General features: G+C 38.2%; 1 long non-coding RNA gene across 1 annotated transcript; it reads right to left on the reverse strand.

The window, feature by feature from the left end:
- Positions 1 to 717: 717 nt before the first annotated feature.
- Positions 718 to 17,583, reverse strand: LOC122189771. The gene is made up of 6 exons (XR_006181965.1): positions 17,307 to 17,583; positions 15,928 to 16,050; positions 14,191 to 14,312; positions 11,225 to 11,334; positions 4,012 to 4,194; positions 718 to 1,455 (listed from the first exon to the last, which is right to left on the reverse strand). It is a non-coding gene; the product is annotated as an uncharacterized LOC122189771 (long non-coding RNA).
- Positions 17,584 to 17,785: the final 202 nt, after the last annotated feature.

Raw genomic sequence — 17,785 nt, forward strand, 5'->3', positions numbered from 1 at the left:
AAAAAGGTGTTTAGGAAACAGAACAAATACCAAAACCCAGTCTGTTCCTATCAGAACTTCATGAGCAATAAAGCTTCAGGTCCTCATGAAAAGAATTTAGATCACTTATCTCCATTTGAATGCCATAAAGACTCAGTGTTCCCATATTAAATTTAAATAGGTCACTCTGAAAGTAATGCCTTCTATTTATTTCTATGGAAACAACAGCAGATACAAAAAGCACAACAAAACTATTGATAGACAAAGTCTCAACTACAAAGCTCTGTTTTTTTTTAATACAGTGACTGCCATTAGCTATGCATTTTCACCAACAATGAACAAGAGCCTGCATGCTACGCTCATAACAATCTACATCAGTAGAGATGACCCACTGTTGCTGTTGCTACTGCTGAAATGCACCACTCACCACCTCACTGTGTTCACATTTACTTTCAGTCTCCATGGACAATCACAGCATGTGTCAATGAATGTCAGTGGGTGCAGTGATTTCCACATGGAGGAAACTCATGACACTCATTCGCTTCATATGCACTTGCATGTCAGATGTCATTCCATCAGACTGCCCTTCTGCTGCTATATGTCACACAGCAACAGCATGTAATGGGATACTGGTGGGAAGGTTCAACCTCTACTGTTATACCACCAATATCTGCCTCTGACATAGTGGGTCAACATATTAAAATAGGAGGCATTACTTTTGGAGATGCCCTTGTATGACTGTATATCTATATATGTATTTTCATTACTTACCTGAGCAAATTCCAAAAACAGATCCTCAGCTCTAAGAAGTTCTTGTTAGTATCCCTGTCACATGACAGCACTTATTAGAAATATATGCATTCCACACACTGCAGAATACTCTCTCTCTTTTTTTTTTTTTTTTTCTTTTTCCAGGTAACAGCTAAAAATTTTACTGCAATATTAGGAAATTTTAATCATTGTTCCCATGTTTCCTGATAGTAACAGACAACATTTTACTGATGTCAGCAACTAGCAGTTGACTTATATGGTACTACTTTTTAATCTGGTTTGTGTTCTTATATAGCTTTGTTTAAATTCTCAAAGCAAAATCTTCAGCTGCATCTCAGCTGTGACATAATAGGTTTACTAACAGTGTTCAAGAGGTTAGTGCTGAAGGTAGTTAATGAAGTAAGTGTTGTCTCTAGTGCATGATCGATTTTTCATGCACTTTCTCATCTTCATTTACATTGGGAAGCCTGTCTGTGAAGCTGTCGAATAGCTCCCCTAGGCTGTCAACCCAAAGTCTCATTGTTCATGCCACAATTGCTTTTCCAACTCATCAGCAGCAGGTCCAAATTCTGATTCACAGATGAAGATGACATTCCAGGCTGAGATGCTTGGTCTGTTTATTTCTCATCTGCTCTGAAAACTTTCAAGCATTACTTTTTTTTCTTTTTTTTCTTCCCAAAATCATCTGATGCTCTTCTTTAATATCTGCAGAGGTACATATGATGGCATATTAGGACAAACATAGAAAGTCTTTGAATAATTACAAAAAGGTAGAATCAAGCCATCTTTTCCTGCATACACCCACACCACACAGAAAGGAAATGTGGCTGATATTTTGTTATATTTACATTTCTGATTTAATGTACGACCTCAGGCAAGTCACTCATCTTTTTTTTTTGTGCCTGTTTCTGCATCTGCATTACAGAAATAATAATTACATTTTCTGCTTCACATAGTTCGTTTGAGAACTATTTAGTGTTATCAATACTATGCTTCACAAAATAGCAGAATTATTTAACAAACAGGACAGCCTAGAATGTCCTCTGAGAATTACAAATTCAGGAAAAGTTCTTATAGCAGTTCTTATTTCTGCCCTATGATCTCAGCCATCTATCTGTTTGAAAAAACTCTTAAAGAGTTATTTTATCAGCAAAAGTCAGTGCTATCTAGGCCCCCGGGTTGCTCTGGCCTCTAAATGCTATTGCAAGAACATAAAGGTGAAACAGATGCAAGACTGGAGCAACTCTCATTAACTGTGCAAGAGGGAATTAACAGTTCGGGAGAAAGTCTAATGCATTCACTGGCCCCTGTGGCTGGACTGGTTGTTGCACAGCAGAGCACAGCTGATTTAAAATTACACTGCCCTCTCAAGTTACTCCTCATAGAATGATGAAATTGTTTCTTTTGGTTGAAACCATGTTTGGGGCCATGTCATGCACATGCAAGGTAAAAGATGGAAAGGATGTAGGCACGAAAGTTTCCTACATAGAAATCCAGCAGTTTATTAGTGTACTTTCTACATCCTTGTAGAGTCTAGAAGGCCACAAATTAACAGAAGCAATTAATAATCACACATGAGATTCTGGACTCGATCTGGGGGAAAGGAAAGACTGACAAGTGATGGGGTTAGAACTGAGCTCTGATAGGACTTTCTGGCCTCACACCCTGTGACTATTCAATTAGACATGAGATCGAGTTGTGTGCCAAAAGGCCTTTTGCTGCAACCTCCGGTGCTATGGTGCAGAGTTGCTCTGTGCAGGATGTTGTGCCAAGCCATGGACCTTGCCCGGGAAGTCTGGGCCTCAGTTAAATGCTGGGCAGTGGGGATGCTTTGGAGCTCAGCCCTGAAATGAGGGCAAGCAAGTGACAGCTCAGTCTAACTGCAGCCGCTCTTCACTTCAGCATTGCCTTTAAGGGCATTTTGTTTTGTCATCTCAAATTAAAATAAAATTACAACAACTTGGGTAAAACTAAAGGCCTCTGTTGTTCTTCAGTGGCTTCTGCCATTCACAGATGTTTCTCTCATTGAAACTCACAGACAACCATGCTTATTCAAAAAACATTCAAACACTATAACGTTCAACAGAAAGGGGCATTTCTTGTTTAAAAAAAATCGCTAATTTTTAGATCCATTTAATCTTTAGCCTTCCTTGCAAATCTCCTTGAAAATGATCTCTTTCTAAGTGATTCATTTGCTATAAGAGGATGCTAACACCAGGACAGTGCAAAAATAAATATCGGAAAAGAGCAAGCAAAAGGGAATGTGTCACATACTGACTACAGGGAAACAGCGCAAAACATCTAATCACAACAGTGCCAGGAAACTTGAACCTGTCCAAAAAGATCCAGTGCTCTCAATGTTTAATTGCTGTTGATGGCTGCTGGTCAGTCATGCATGACAATGTGTGTGTCACGCTGCTTCCTGCCTATGTTCATTCCTGTCAGCCTTCACTCCAGGTGATGAGTACTATTCCTCTGACCACAGTAGAGAGAGAGAGAGGGAAAAAAAAAAAAAAAAAAAAAAAAAAGCCCTCATAGACACAAAGCAACATGTACCCAAATAACCTAAGCCACAGGAACAGAGCACCAAAAATGGACAGCAAAAGCCAGTTTATATCAACCTTTCTCCCCAGCTTCATTTATGCTTACAGAAAAAAAAAAAGTGGCATCTGCGACCGACAGTATTCCAACTGGCAAGATTCAAGTCTCCTGTTTGCTTGATTATATGTTTGAACACATGCTTGGGGCTGTGTGGAGCAATTTGAATTACAATTGAGTAGCAATGAACATTATAATTTTTCGTGAACTGGAGCTTTAAAAACCTTCTCCTTAAGCTAATAAGAAAGAGAGAGAGTGGGAAATGTAGGAGGTATGACTTAAAAGGTCTAGAATTTGTATAACAGCTTTCCACCGTTTTCTTAAAGTGACTGTTTAATGGTTTATGTATCTGGGCCCAGATTCAGCAAAGCACTTAAGCATGCATTTAACTTTAAGTATGTGAATGATCTCATCCTTATTCAGCAAAACCCTTAAATAAATGCTTAATTTTAAGCCTGTGCTTATCTACTTTGTTGTAGCAGGGCCTATTGCACACTTCTATATCCTGTTATATCAGTAATATAATTAGGAGGAGCACTTCTCTTTTACCTCTCCCATCACTATCCTCATGTCAAAATAAAAATCATTAACCCACAATTATTTAACTTCATTCTGCTTTGGGCAAAACTGAAGTCTGAGAGTCAATAAATGTCTTAAACATACAGAACATATCTGCTCATTCATATTCCACTTCAGATCCATCTGCCGTCAAAGTCAATGGGAGTCCTGCCACCGTCTTCAACAGGAGCCAGGTCAGGTTCTCAGTCAATACTGAGCACAAAATCCATCACAATACATAAACTGAATTGTGAAAGAATGGGAGAACCAATGGGGCAGGAAGAAAATCTGCAACAAAAGCACAGGAGAAAATAAAGCTTTAGCTGAAAATTATTAAACTTAACTACAGATAGGATTCTTGGAGGAAGGAAATGAAGCACCATTTCTGGATCAACAAACTTTCAGTAATTAGGACACAGAACATATGACACTAGTTTTGATGATCTAATCATTTTGTGGCCATTTTATTGTCTGCGTACTTCATTCTTCTTCCTGATAAGTTGAGAACGAAGGTAGAATACAAAGCAGGGAAAAGAAGCTGTTCACATGACATTTCAGGCTCATTCGATGATGTTCCTACTGCAGTCACTGCCCTTTTCCCCCTCCATATCTACACACATCTCATTGAGTGCCAGAAAAGCAGTTGAGTTTCATTGCTATCAAGGATGAGAATAGTGTTTAAGTAGTCTTACAAAGAAACACAAAAACACTGAGAAATGTTGGATTGAGCTCTCAGACACTTTATCATTTCTGAATCAACTTTTGCCACCTTTAAGATTCAGAACAACTTGACATCCTCTCACACCACTGAGTCTATGGGTTTTAAAATTATTATTACTGCTACTACTACTGAAGAGATTATATGGATTAGGAGAGTAATATGTGTACAAGAAAGAATAACTACTTGATTGATGTTGTTTAACATATGTGCTCATTCTTTTTTATCACAGATTGAAAAGTGGTTGCAAAATAACTCCATAAAGAAGTCCTGAGGCACATTCAAGTGTCACATTATCTATGTTCTGAAGCACAGTGGGAGGAAAATAAAAACATAAATAAGTAGTTCTGCAAGAACAGAACTAATGATGCTGTATTTCCTACTGCTTTGTGTCTCATAATTAATTGTGAACTACAGTTGAGGCTTTTCCCACGGGTGGGACACATATGGTCCATCTCTCACACTCTCAGAAATATAGATATACATACTGTGTGGATTCTTTATGGTTAATAATGCATGAACTCATTCTGTGCTTCTGTCGTTAGGCAGGGTTCTTGCTGGATGTCTCTTCTTCATCATGCTCCTCTATCTCTATCTGTTCATCCATCCTTCCACAAAGAATAAAGTTCAGTACAGTATTTCTATTCTGTCACTTCTGTCTGATACCACCAAATTAAAATCTGATTAATTTTAAATACACACATGCATATACCCAACCTTGCAAACTACTTGAACAAATAGGCCTACATCTTTATAAAACATGACTCCAAACTATAAAATATCTATAGGCATTTCCTTTTTAAAACATTTTAAAGCAAAGGGAAAGTACTATTAGTTAATATCTTGTCCTCCTGAGGCATCTATTGTTTTAAAAAAGAAGTCTCCAGAACTCTTGAGAACTGCAATATAAATAAGTTAAACATGTTCACAAAGGGCTGACAAGCTCACTGCCAGTATGGGAATATATCACGGAAGCTTAGTCTATTAAGTTCAGGTTTTGAATGCATTATAGATTTTGAAGAAAAGCTGAAACCAGTTGTATATATGGTGGCACTGAATTACTTCATCTTACATTCATTCTTTCCCTTCCCATTCTTGGAGATATTAATGACTTAAAGCATTAGAAAGCATCATTCCTAGTTATCGTGATTTTTAGAAAATAGAACTGTGAAAATTGAATTACTGAAGCAGTGTAAATTTAGAACCAGTTTTAAGTTCAGTTTATATAATGGCTGTGTTTAAAAAAGGATGCAGCAAATTGCTTGGAACTCAGCCTTAAATGAGATAGCCGAAAAAGCTCATGTAAAATTAATAAGCAGCCTTTTTTTTTTTTTTAATTTTGAATGCAGCCAAAGCCCAAATGTGGAAATAAATACATTCTGTATACATGCAGAATTTTCATAAACCAGCCATGCTTATGCATATCCTTTGCACTTTGTAACTGTTAGCCATATACTCTATTGAACACGACGTTTTCTAAGATCCGCAGTGGTTTAAGTATTAATCTGAATTTTGTGATACTACTTATCAAATTTAAAATTACAGATATGACCATAAACATCAGAAAATATACTACTCTATTCAGTGTACTGCCCTTCTTGATTTTTGTATCTTTGCAAATATTTTGCTGTTTGCTTTTGCAAAAGTATGATGAGGCAATGTGCGGAATTTATGTCAGGAAACATTGGGGGAAAAAAAAAAGGGAATATCTTCATGTAATCCATAAATCTAACACAAATTGGGTGTTTGGTGTTATATATTTATAAACAGTACACCCTGCATTTTATTTATTTATTTATTTAAAGGATGAAAGCTTAATTCTCTGAAATACCAGGGGGCAAGTATAAGCTGTCCAGAGGAAAGCACAGTATGGCCAGACAAAATGATAGCTCTCTCACACTGCTCTGTCATTGCAACTAAGCCCTGACATGAAAGCCTTAAGGGTGTGGTAAAAAGGACTGCCCTCCAGTGTGCTGAAAGGAAACTTCAGCATCCTTGCTCATTCGTTTTTTTGTATAAAAACTGACAGATGTGTCAAAGGTGTGATAGCTTCGTGAATAAGTAATAAGTCCTGACAAGTTGGACCTTATCATTCCCTTCTGCCTAAGGTGAGGAAGGAGCCTGGGGTAACAGTGAGGGCAACTGAAGAGCCCTGGATTGGACTTGCGGGATGGCTCGCCTTGTTCATCTGTGCTCCTGCTGGTACAAAATGTATTTGACGACAAATCTGATCAAATTCATCCCCGGTGTAATTTCAGAGAGGTCAGTGATGTTACACCAGGGAAAGTACTGGTCCTTTCAGTTTATTTAGGGAAGACGACAGCAGCTTTGGAATAAAAGCAGTTGACTGAGCAATAAGCTTCCTTACCCTCAGCAGAGCTGTATAGATACTTTACAAAGAGAGCTGTGATTATCAGAACAATGTACAAGTACTTTGTCAAAACCTGTGTTTCAGCATGGCTCACAGGGGCAGGAAGGTGCAGTTAGTGTGCTCAGCCACCATGACCCTTTGATGTCCTGCCCAACACTGCAGGATCCAGCTGAGAAAGAAAACAAGCCTCTCTTAAACAAAACCAATCCAGGAGTCTTCACTTTGTAAAGGGACATCAAGGTCAGATTACAGGAGGCTTATGTTTAAGTGGAAGAAATAAGGACTAATAAATTTGTGTGTGAAAAGTTCTGTGGAGACAGCAAAGCTTACAATCAAAATACAAAGATCTCCAGCACAATGAGAAATGCATGAGGTATTTTGGAAAGTGGGAATTCAATAGAAGGGGGCACCATCTAAACTGGAGCACAGAGGTATTTTCACACATCCAAAATCATCTCATCTAATGTAACTATGCACAAAAAAAGGTTTTTATGGAAAGCTTTCATCAGAAGGAAATAAAAAAGTATGGAAATGACAACAGATGAGTAACGTAACTTGATTAGTTCTCAAACTTGGGGAAAATATATTTTTCCACTCAAATTTGTAGTAAATCACAGAACTCTAATAAACATTTCAGATAATGGGGAAAAGAAAAAAAAATCAAGTTAACATATATATATGCACATTTTGTAGAGCATATAGGCAAAGGGTTAGAGAAAAGGATACAGCAAAAACCATCTGCTGTTCAATGGCAGGCAAGAAGCATTGACTTGGAGGTGCTGGATAGAAAGAAGACAGCCTCAGATGCAAAGGAAAACTGGGCTGTGTGGACAGCAAAAAGCGCAGAAGCATGAGTAAGGACTGCAGGAATGGCACAGCAGTGCAGGACATCTGTGGAAGATGTCAGGACAAGGTCAGCAGCAACAGCCAGGCAATAGAGTCCATTATTCTGAATGTAGGGCAAGTGGATGGGGGGCTGTGCAGAAGAAAATAAATGTGATGAGGCACAGAGATCTGGAATACCTCCAGTGAGACTAGTTGTGCACTGATTCATGGGCTTGGGCTGGGGGTAGCAGTCAATTCTACATCATCCAGACTTGTTTGGTCTACTTGTGCTCCCCCTTTCTGCATTTTTTGAACTGCTTCAGTGTTGTCTTTCCTCGATTTTTTCTCCTAAGGCCTGAAATGCGATGCCTGCTATGAACACTGCCTTCTTTTGACATTTTCACTCTCTGATAATGCTGCAAGCTAGCCTTGAATTTTAAAGAGTGCCATGCATGCACACACTCAAGCACTCCCACTCAGAGGCTGTCATTCTCATCAAACATCTGGAAGTCTGCTTGCCAGAGTGCTGCTGCCAAATGCTACTGCATCATCCAGGCAGAATTTTGCTTCCCCTACAGGGTAAGCAAGAAGAGCTCAAGAGCAGATTTACAGCTGTTGATGTGGCAGCACAGAAGTCTCATGCAGTAGCTTAAAGCTTCTTACTTACAGTTTTAGCTCTCCGAGGAGTTTGGTTAGAGAAAGGGTTGGCTGCGGACATTCAAATCCTTGTGCCTGAAGAATCATTCCTTTTCCTTTTATTTTTAACTTTTTTACTATCCAGCACTTGATAACTCTGGCCAGACACAGATGGCTGTAATTCCTTCAGACTCTGAAGAAAGCATCAGTGTTGGTACAGAAGCTATGTGAAGTACCATAAGATTTAATCTTTGTCACTCATGGGGAAAAGAAGGAGGATCAGACTTCAAGGCATCTGACTTCCTAAATCCCATCTCCTCTCTGAAGAACTCCCTGCCCTGGAGGAAATCCTATGTACTTCAGGCAAAGCACACAAAACAGTGGTAACAAATACTACATTGTCTTGTCTCTGGCCATAAGAATAAGTGAGCCTTCTGTCCTGGTTCCCTTGCCCTTCTCTCTACACAAAAAATTCACTAGGGAAATGGTGGGTGGTACGGAGGGGGCACTAAGGCTCTGAAGGAAAACGATAAGAAAGACAAGTGGAGGAGAGAGAGAAATGAACTTCATTCAGTCCAGAAGTTGTTTCTATCCAGCTCCTGAGAGAGGGTAGAAAAGCAGAGGAAGAGCAGTGGGAAATGAAAAGCACCACGGCAAGATAACAAGCCACCTAGAGAGGCAGAGAAGAGCAGCAAGCCTTTTCTGAGCTCCCCACAATGCTAGGATAGTATCCAGGAATCCTGGTATAAAACCAAGATACAGTGGTTACCTTCCTAGCCCAAACAGCTTAACAGAAAATTTACATCCTAGTTAAGACGTTCAGCATGTTAGTGTGAAAATGTGTATCACAAATACCTGATTTCTAAAGGATTTTCCCCCAAAAGAGCAAAGCTTGCACACCAGGAGACAGGGAGACATTTGATAGCACAGCACGAAGCAGGGAGCTGACTATTCTGCCTCTATTAGGACAGCTGGAAGTTAAAGTAAGTGGGCTATTGAGAACAATGGGCTGGAGCCAATGGAAAGGCAACTTCCCAACATTTCAATTTAAAGGTCTCTCAGCTACGGAAAATTATTGCCATGGGGCTTTGTTTCAGGTCAGGGCAATAGGGAAAGTGCATTTTGAAAGCACGACAGTCCATTTAGCAAGCATCCCTCAGCCATGGGCACATATTTCTTCAGCAAATGGTTGACTGTGTGCGCATGCACTCTTCATCCAACTTGTAGGAAAAACACTACCAAAAGGGGAAGAGTTTTCCAGTGATGTTTGTGTGGAAAAGTTCCACAGTCCTCTTCTGATAGCAGAAAAGGTTCAGAAAAAGGAGGTTGCATCATCAAGTGCTACCTCATCTCATGGCTAGTAGGTCAGCTTTTCTGAGGATGCTATAGAGAAACATAGCACCTTTCATCCTGCTGATGGAAAAACTGAAACAGTACACAAAAAGTATTATCATAATTGCTGAAGAGCTAGAATAAAATAAAGGCATTTAGACAATCTTTCTCCAAATCTTTATGAACTGCTTTAGTCTTCAATTTTTGCTTTTTTTCGTTAAGAAAAACCATTAACAAAACCAGGCACCTAAATAATCATAAAGAAGTAAAAAAAACCCCACAGAGTAAGTCAGTGTCTTGTTCTGACTTAGACAGTCCCAATGTCTGCTTTAGGCAACAATACTTAAGCAGAAAGAGGCTGAAAGCTGCAATTTTTCTAAGGCCTGAGAACAAAATGCAACCCTGACTACAAATGCATTTGAACGAAGACATTCCCACTGACTTACAGAAAAGACACCCCTGTACTTGTGGCATGCTTAATGCATTTGAAAGAGCCAAAAGCAAAACTTGAGAAAAACAGGTAATGAAAAATACAGTTACACTTTGCTTTTTTTCATCTTTACCTACTGCTAAGTTGTGCCCTCATGAAAAGGATGAGGAGGGAGCGCTGAGACATAGTGAGCTAATAGTTAATTGGCTGATTGAGCACACATTCTTACCTCCACTGCCCTGCATCATCCTGCCTTTTACATCTTGCTTTGTAATACCACACATCCTACCATGTCATGTCCTTCTTAGAATTTCACATGTTACTTTGCGTCTAGAGATTTGGGATACTTGGCTCAGGTGTCAAAATACTATCTCCTTTTAAGCTGCAGAATGAATCTCTTTGGATGCTTGATTACCCAAGAGCAGAGAGACTTATAAGGGAATTAGTTGCCCTCAGCAGATGATCGGCTTATTCTACAAGTCTTATAATTTTATCTTGCTCAGGAAGAATAGGATTTAGGGGAAGTCTGAGTCATTCTAATAGAACACATAATTGTGCCCGTTTTATAATTGTGAGAGTAGGCTTGTTATAGTCATTTGCTATCTCAGCTGGCAGGAACCCTATTTAAAAAGGAGTTTGAAGACTACCTGAGGCAGCTTAGGCTTTTGAGCACAAAAGAACAGCAGTTTCGAGGCACTAAAGAATTAATGGTTTATTTCCCAGTCTTCTTCCCACATATCAAATGCGCCCCGTTGTTGTGTGTGAATGTAGCATACATGAAGTACAGCTCTCCCAGGAAGGGAAGCAATAAGGATGTATCAGTAGACTGTTAACAAAAGACAGCATCCAGGAATGTAAAAGAAACTTTGGTCAAGCATAATAAATCAAATCTGCAAATAAGCAAAACAAAAATGTTATTTATGTCCCTAAATAAGTATTTGCAGAACAAATAAATTAGGGTTGGACAGGCTTCATTCTCAAAATGAAATGGATGTTCAGAACTCACCTTTTAGGTGTTCCTTATGGTCAGATCCAGCAGATGCTGAGACATGAATTATAGATTAGAAAGATCTTTAATTGTTTGCATTACAACCTCTTGTGCTGTTTCTCTGTTACCTGGAGAACATAAAAGTTTCTTTCACTCCTTATGTAAAAGATTTCACATTACGTACAGACAACAGTGATGTAGACATATTGCATCTTCTATGGGTGGCTATCTACTACGTTTTCTTTAGGGATACTCTCACATAACCATAAAACAACAGATGTGCTAAAATTTAACTTGTGTCAGGGTCGGGGTGCACATACACAACTTGCAGGTTAGAGTCTTCTGTTCCTTTTCTCTTTAACACTTTTTTTTCCCTCTAACAACATTTTAAGAGGACTCCACCATTTGTTATCTGTACTTCTTTCCAGTCTAATCAGCCTCATTATTTTTATGCGCCTGAATGCTAAGGTGGTGACAGCTGATTAGGTTTGTATTACACTTGCTTTTCTTCTGTTGCACATCCTTCAACAAACTTTGACAGAAGTGAGACATCAAGAAAAAGAAAATTAAAACAGTAACAAAAAGGAGGAAGCAATTGAATGCAACAGGATTTTACTTTTAATCAGCTTTGTTCTAATTTCAGCTCACCCAACAGTTTTTGTTATGCAAAGGAACTGTCCTTCCTACTGATTTAATGAAAATGGTCATTTTGCTGAGGGTGTGTGTATGTATCATCCATTCAAGATTTGAATATGCCTATCTGAGTTTTCTGAGCTCAGTATGCCCTCTGGTTTGTTTCCCAATGTGTTTAAAATTAGAGCAACTACATTTAGTTTTTTTGCCAACTCAAATATCATTCTTTTTTTTCTCATAGTCAAATCAGATGTTTCAGCTTTAAGTTACTTCTCTTAAGGTGCTTTTCTGGACATATTTCTTTTTCACTCTCTACTCCCTGTACCCACACCTGTTCATCCAATACATCATATAAACCATTTGAACTTCCCCACTTGTCAGTCACAATACTATCAGAGGCAGTGATCTGTAGGCTTGGAGCAGCAGAGACAATACACGCCTGGGTCACTAGTAATTAAGCAATGTCAGTGGTTGAGAGGAGAAAATTCAGTTCAAGCCAAACTGAAGCATTTAGATATTTTACTGCTGCATCCTTTTGGTCCTCTCTCAGCTTATAAATATTAATTTAAAGACTACCAACAAGGACAGTAAACGGATTTAGGCATAAAACTTCCTGTCAGGAGTGATTTGTGCCCAATAAAAGGAGAGCTGGATAGAGAAAGCTGCTTCACTAAGTTTATGATAGACAGTGAAAGACTGCCATCAAAATAAAAAGGCTTTCACTATGTAGACTGCTATATGCTGGGTGGGAGGGGTGTCTTTGTTCCTAACAAGCATCATAGTGGTACTATATTGTTTTCTTCCATAAGCACATTTTACCCTACTGGAGTAGAACCAGCACTGGTTAGTGGGCTTTGCACAATCACCATCACAGGAAGGGAGCTCTTACATCGGTGACCTCTTGTACTGAACTTTGCGATGGAGAAAGTTGACAGAAGTTCATCTGTTTTTTTTTTTTTTTTTACTTCATTACCAGATTGAAATTAGAAAATAATTCAGTAGGCTCTATATGGTCTGTAAGAGCGTGCCTTCAAAATGTGAATGCAGTAATAACTTTCTCCTGCTCTCCTTTTGTGAACATATGGGATACCTTTGTTCTAACTTGTAATTATTTCATTCTTGGTTAGAAAATAGCATAAATTTTGTTTCCCTTCTTCATTCCGGTTTCTTTAAATCATTTTGTTGCTGACCGGGATGGTCATGAATATCTGAATACCAGATAAATATAAGCTAAACATAAAATTTTACATTAATTCATCTGAATATGTTATCCATACTTAATTGAGCCCAGATATAGCAGCTGATGCTTTCCATAAGCCAGAATTGGTGTCTGCAGTACATGCCCTGTCTCCATAGCTGGATCCACCAGTGGACACACACCTCACCTCTGACAGCCATACTACATTTATTAATCCCCCACGCTGCATTCACTGCTAACACTGCATTGTTAGTTTTTACATGGGGCAGCAGACCTATCCTTCTAGCTTGCCTTGCTTGTCTCAGGTTTGCAGTTTTCATGTTTTAGGAAGGTCAATTAAAACATTAACTTCTCCATGAATTCTTAGATCTCTAGTGGGCTGAATAAGTCATGATGATTACTTCCTTGCCTTGAGACTGAGGGCAGAAGTGGTGCACAAAATGGATGGCACCGTTCTGAGGAAAAAGACTTTCAGTGTAGGGTTTTGCTCCTTCAGTACGTGATATTTCCTGCTGGGCAGTTGATGGCCGTGGCTTGATCCATAAAGGATCACTGGGGAGAAAGCGCTGCTTGTGAAAGCCTTACATCTGGAGGACACTGGGAGGAAAGAAAAGGAAACACACAAGTGGGGAAATACCCTCCTGAAGTAATGCTGAAAGACAGACCTATGCTTTGCCAGTGGAATTAACGTGAAACAGGGGCCCTTAGAGATGATCATTCTGAAGAGAAATGAAAAATACATAAAACTTTGTTTAATTTATGGAATTTATAGGCTGCTGACCAGTAAGTATAAAGTTCTGTTCCCTTGGTCCTCACTATCACTCATGTATTACTTGTCAGTAAATGTGGTGCACTCAGAACATAACAGCTACGGTAATATTTCTGTTCCCACTGCAGCTTTACTACACCCATGAAACTCTGTAATCTTTAAATTCCCTCACTGTTAACATCTGCTGAAACATTATTGGTCCCAGCATAGCCAAGCTGCTCTGAAATTACATTTAGTAGAGTAGTTAATGCTAACAGTATAATTCCAGAAGCAACCATGTTTTAAAAAGGCTTTAGGACTGGCACAGTTGCTACTTTTGCTTTTACTCCCATCCCATTTCCCTGCCTTTTATCCACCCCGCTTTTCCCCCATCATCTCACTTACCAGCCAGAATTTATGTTTAAACACCAATTCATTTTCCTTCTAGAAGAAAATATCATCACTTTGTTTGTTGGTCTGCATCGCCAAAACAAATTTCTCAAAACAACGTAGGTTTTTTTTTTGGCCTAAAAATAATACAATTAGAACATGATATTTTAAGAATCCAAGAGGTTGAAGTTGGAAATTAATCAAACTGCAATAAAAATAATAGCTTCCATCACCCATTTAGGATACTTTCCATGGTTTAAATTCAAATGACCTTACGTATAAGCAAAAGGAACAGTCTGCTGCTTGCGGCAATTATCAGTGAAGATACCTCAATATATCCATTTGCAGCACATAAGGAGTTCATGTGTTCAGTTTTGCTTCTCTATGAAAATGTTGGACAGAGCACATTTAACTTAACCACTGAGTGCTCTTGTTATACAAATACTATTCCAAAAGCTAAAAACACAGAAAACATCTTCAATTCTACAGATTTTTTCAGTGCTAGCTAATGTAAAACATATTATAATATATGTATGGCTGTGTAATGCTATATGAAGATTTATGCACAGATATTCTAGCAAAATAACAAAATTACTTAGGGAAATAAAGAGGAATGTGTAAGCATTTTTCAAAATAAACTAAGATGAAAACTTCCACTTTCTCTCCATTGAAAGAAAAAGCCACATTTAGCAGGAATTCTGTCAGCTTGCTAACTTGTGGCTTTCTCTCAAAAACTTAATGCAAAATACAATCTTCTGGAATGGAAAAATTACTTCTTATTACATATTTATGTCACTTTGAGTGTGACAGTTTTTTATTTAGAGTACCAACATAAATCTAAAAACTATAGTAATTTCAAAAAAATTATCAAGACTTTCTGTTCAAAAAATAATGAACCGTGTAGTTTGGAACTTCAAAGAATAATCAGTGTATTACTTAGCCTTGCACAAGGGTAAGCAGACTGCTAAGTATCTTAAATTTAACTGGTTCCTGACTCATGAGCAGCAGTAAATGACATCTGTGCCAGATGGCAGTCAGCATTTCTATGTCTATACACTGATTTCCTCTTCTCATAACCCATCTAGCCTATGTTATTATTTGCTGTTTAAGTGATGGTGTCCATAATGTGGCACCCTGTACTGTAGGCTAAGGCCAGAAAAGGAATTTCCTAGGAATGCCTTCCAGGTTTTTAATACTGTTCAGTAACAAAATTTGTTCCACTGCTCAAGACAATTCATTAAATATTTTCCAATCAGATTTTATCCTCCCACAAATCTCTTCCATAAACACGTTTTCAAGAGAGATTATTTTTGTTATTGTCATTGTTTAAAATGTGCTAATATTTCCTTTCAGCAAATGAGTAAGCTCATAAATTCTTTGTAAGTACTGAAACAATATTAGACAGTATGATGCTACTGTGATTGAGTCACCATCCCTGGAGGTGTTTGAGAAACACAGATGTTTTACTGAGGGACACAGTTTAGTGGGGAAATACTGGTGGTAAGTGGATGGTTGGGCTGGATGATCTTGGAGTTGTTTTCCAATCTTAATGATTCTACGATGCTATCTGAAGTAACATTAAATAATTTCTTTTGAAACTTTGCAATGAAATGCAGGACGATCTTGTTTGAGGTATGGATAGCTTACTTTTCATTCTGTCACACTCATATCTGATTTCTGTACAAACGGGTAAAAAAGAAGGTGAGAAGATTGAGAATTGCAGTAGAGGGAACCGAGAACAGTAAAACTCACCTGACACATCAGCAAAGCCAGTGATTACTGAAAGTTTAACATCAGCTACTATTACTACTTGCCAGAAGAGAGTCCAAGTTGTATCAGTGACACAGTTCTCCCCAGAAGAGGGAATTACAAAGCCTGTAAAAGCAAAAGTTGAAAGCTATTTTATGTACCATTATCATAACACACTAAAATATAAAAATCAAAGCACATGATGAGGCACTGTTTTACAAACTTTTCAACATGACTTTTTTGAATCAGAGCTCGAATGCTGCCCCTCCCCAGACTTCTCAACTTGTTATAGAAGCTGATACAAAACTGGTTGGAAAGAATGTTCCAGTGCAACCATTTGGAAATCTGGAAATTTCCATCTCTTTCTGGAAATGTATAAAAACCACGGAATTTTTGAAAAATACTAACACTAACTAATTAATCCTGACGTATTTTTAAAACAGAACATGAAACCAAGCCATTTTAGCGGAAAATTTGCTTTAGTTAAACCTAGAGCTCACATGATGATTATTGATCTTTAATGCCAGCTGTGGGCAGAAATCTGAATTCTGCTATTCATAAACTGCTTTCATATGCAAAGTATAGTATTGATCAATACTATGTCTTCTTTTGTCAAAAATACATTATCGAAATATTTGCTTCGCTCTCAAAAGTGAAGTGTAACAAGTTCTGGAACCCTCTCAGAGGAGTTATGCATCTTGTTGGTAAAAAACTGATTTTCCTGACAGCATTTTGTCAATTGTTGATGAATGTCATACCTTCATCACTTGTCATGACACTAAAAACAGTACACAGTTGTACAGAGCACTTTGGATCTTCTTGCTTTTGTTTATTTTTTCCTACTAACTACACAACTATTTGTTAAATCTCTTAGCTATTTTAATGATCAATGCACACATAATATTCTCATTTATTTTATGCACAGCTGCCAATTTCTTAAGAGCCTACAGTCCCAGGAGCAGCAGACTCCTGAGATCCAATGAGCCATTCAACCTTCGATCATTTTCCTCCTTTAAGTAATGCATGAGGTAAAAATAAAAACATATATGCCAAAAAAAAAAAAAAAACCCACCAAAAAAAGAGATAAAAATACAAGTTAATGATTATATTATGTAACAAATGCAAAGTAAGAAACAAAAAGATAAAAATTTTGGGCAGAGCATGCAGTAATGGAGCCATACTTCTCCAACTCCGCCCCAAACTTGGAGCCTCTTCCCCTACTGTCCCCTTTTTTGTCTCATTCATCTCTGTTTTTGATTCCTTCTCATAGTTCCGTTTTCTGCACATAATCAGTTCCAGCATTACATCTCCTTTCTTTCTTCACAACCTGGAAAAGCCCTGAAGCAAATGCATTGTAAATTCAGAGCTGGATCTTTGCTTACCTATTAGATCTGGATTTCCCTCTCCACATTATCCCTTTCTGGATCATATTTTTGGAGTGTATGACCTTTTACCTATGCTGTAGAGGAAGATGAAGTGTTTAACGATGAATTAGATTTAATTCTGGCAGCTACGGGCTTAAACTCTATATCCCACAGTTCCTAGTTGTATGTGCTTAACTAGTACTGACTCTAATTCCTGCTCCAAGCAAACATTGTCTTCAAATAGTTTTAAATTAATACAAGTTCTTTGCAGATCATATGTATATAGAATTCCCTGTGAAAATATACAACATGAGAAGTTTCTGCACATGTGTAATTTTGAGGGATTTCCATATGACTGGAAAACATAATTACTACAAACTCAACCTGAAGGTGACAGCCACCAATGCTGCCATATTCACTGAGCAGCACATATGCACTGACTCCAACGGCCTTTTCCTTTTATTTGCTGACAGAAGTTTTGCACTACATCCAGTTAC

The sequence above is a fragment of the Lagopus leucura genome, unplaced genomic scaffold (assembly GCF_019238085.1).
Source record: "Lagopus leucura isolate 7727_CA_CO unplaced genomic scaffold, USGS_WTPT01 Super-Scaffold_73, whole genome shotgun sequence".
Taxonomy (NCBI): Eukaryota; Metazoa; Chordata; class Aves; order Galliformes; family Phasianidae; genus Lagopus; species Lagopus leucura.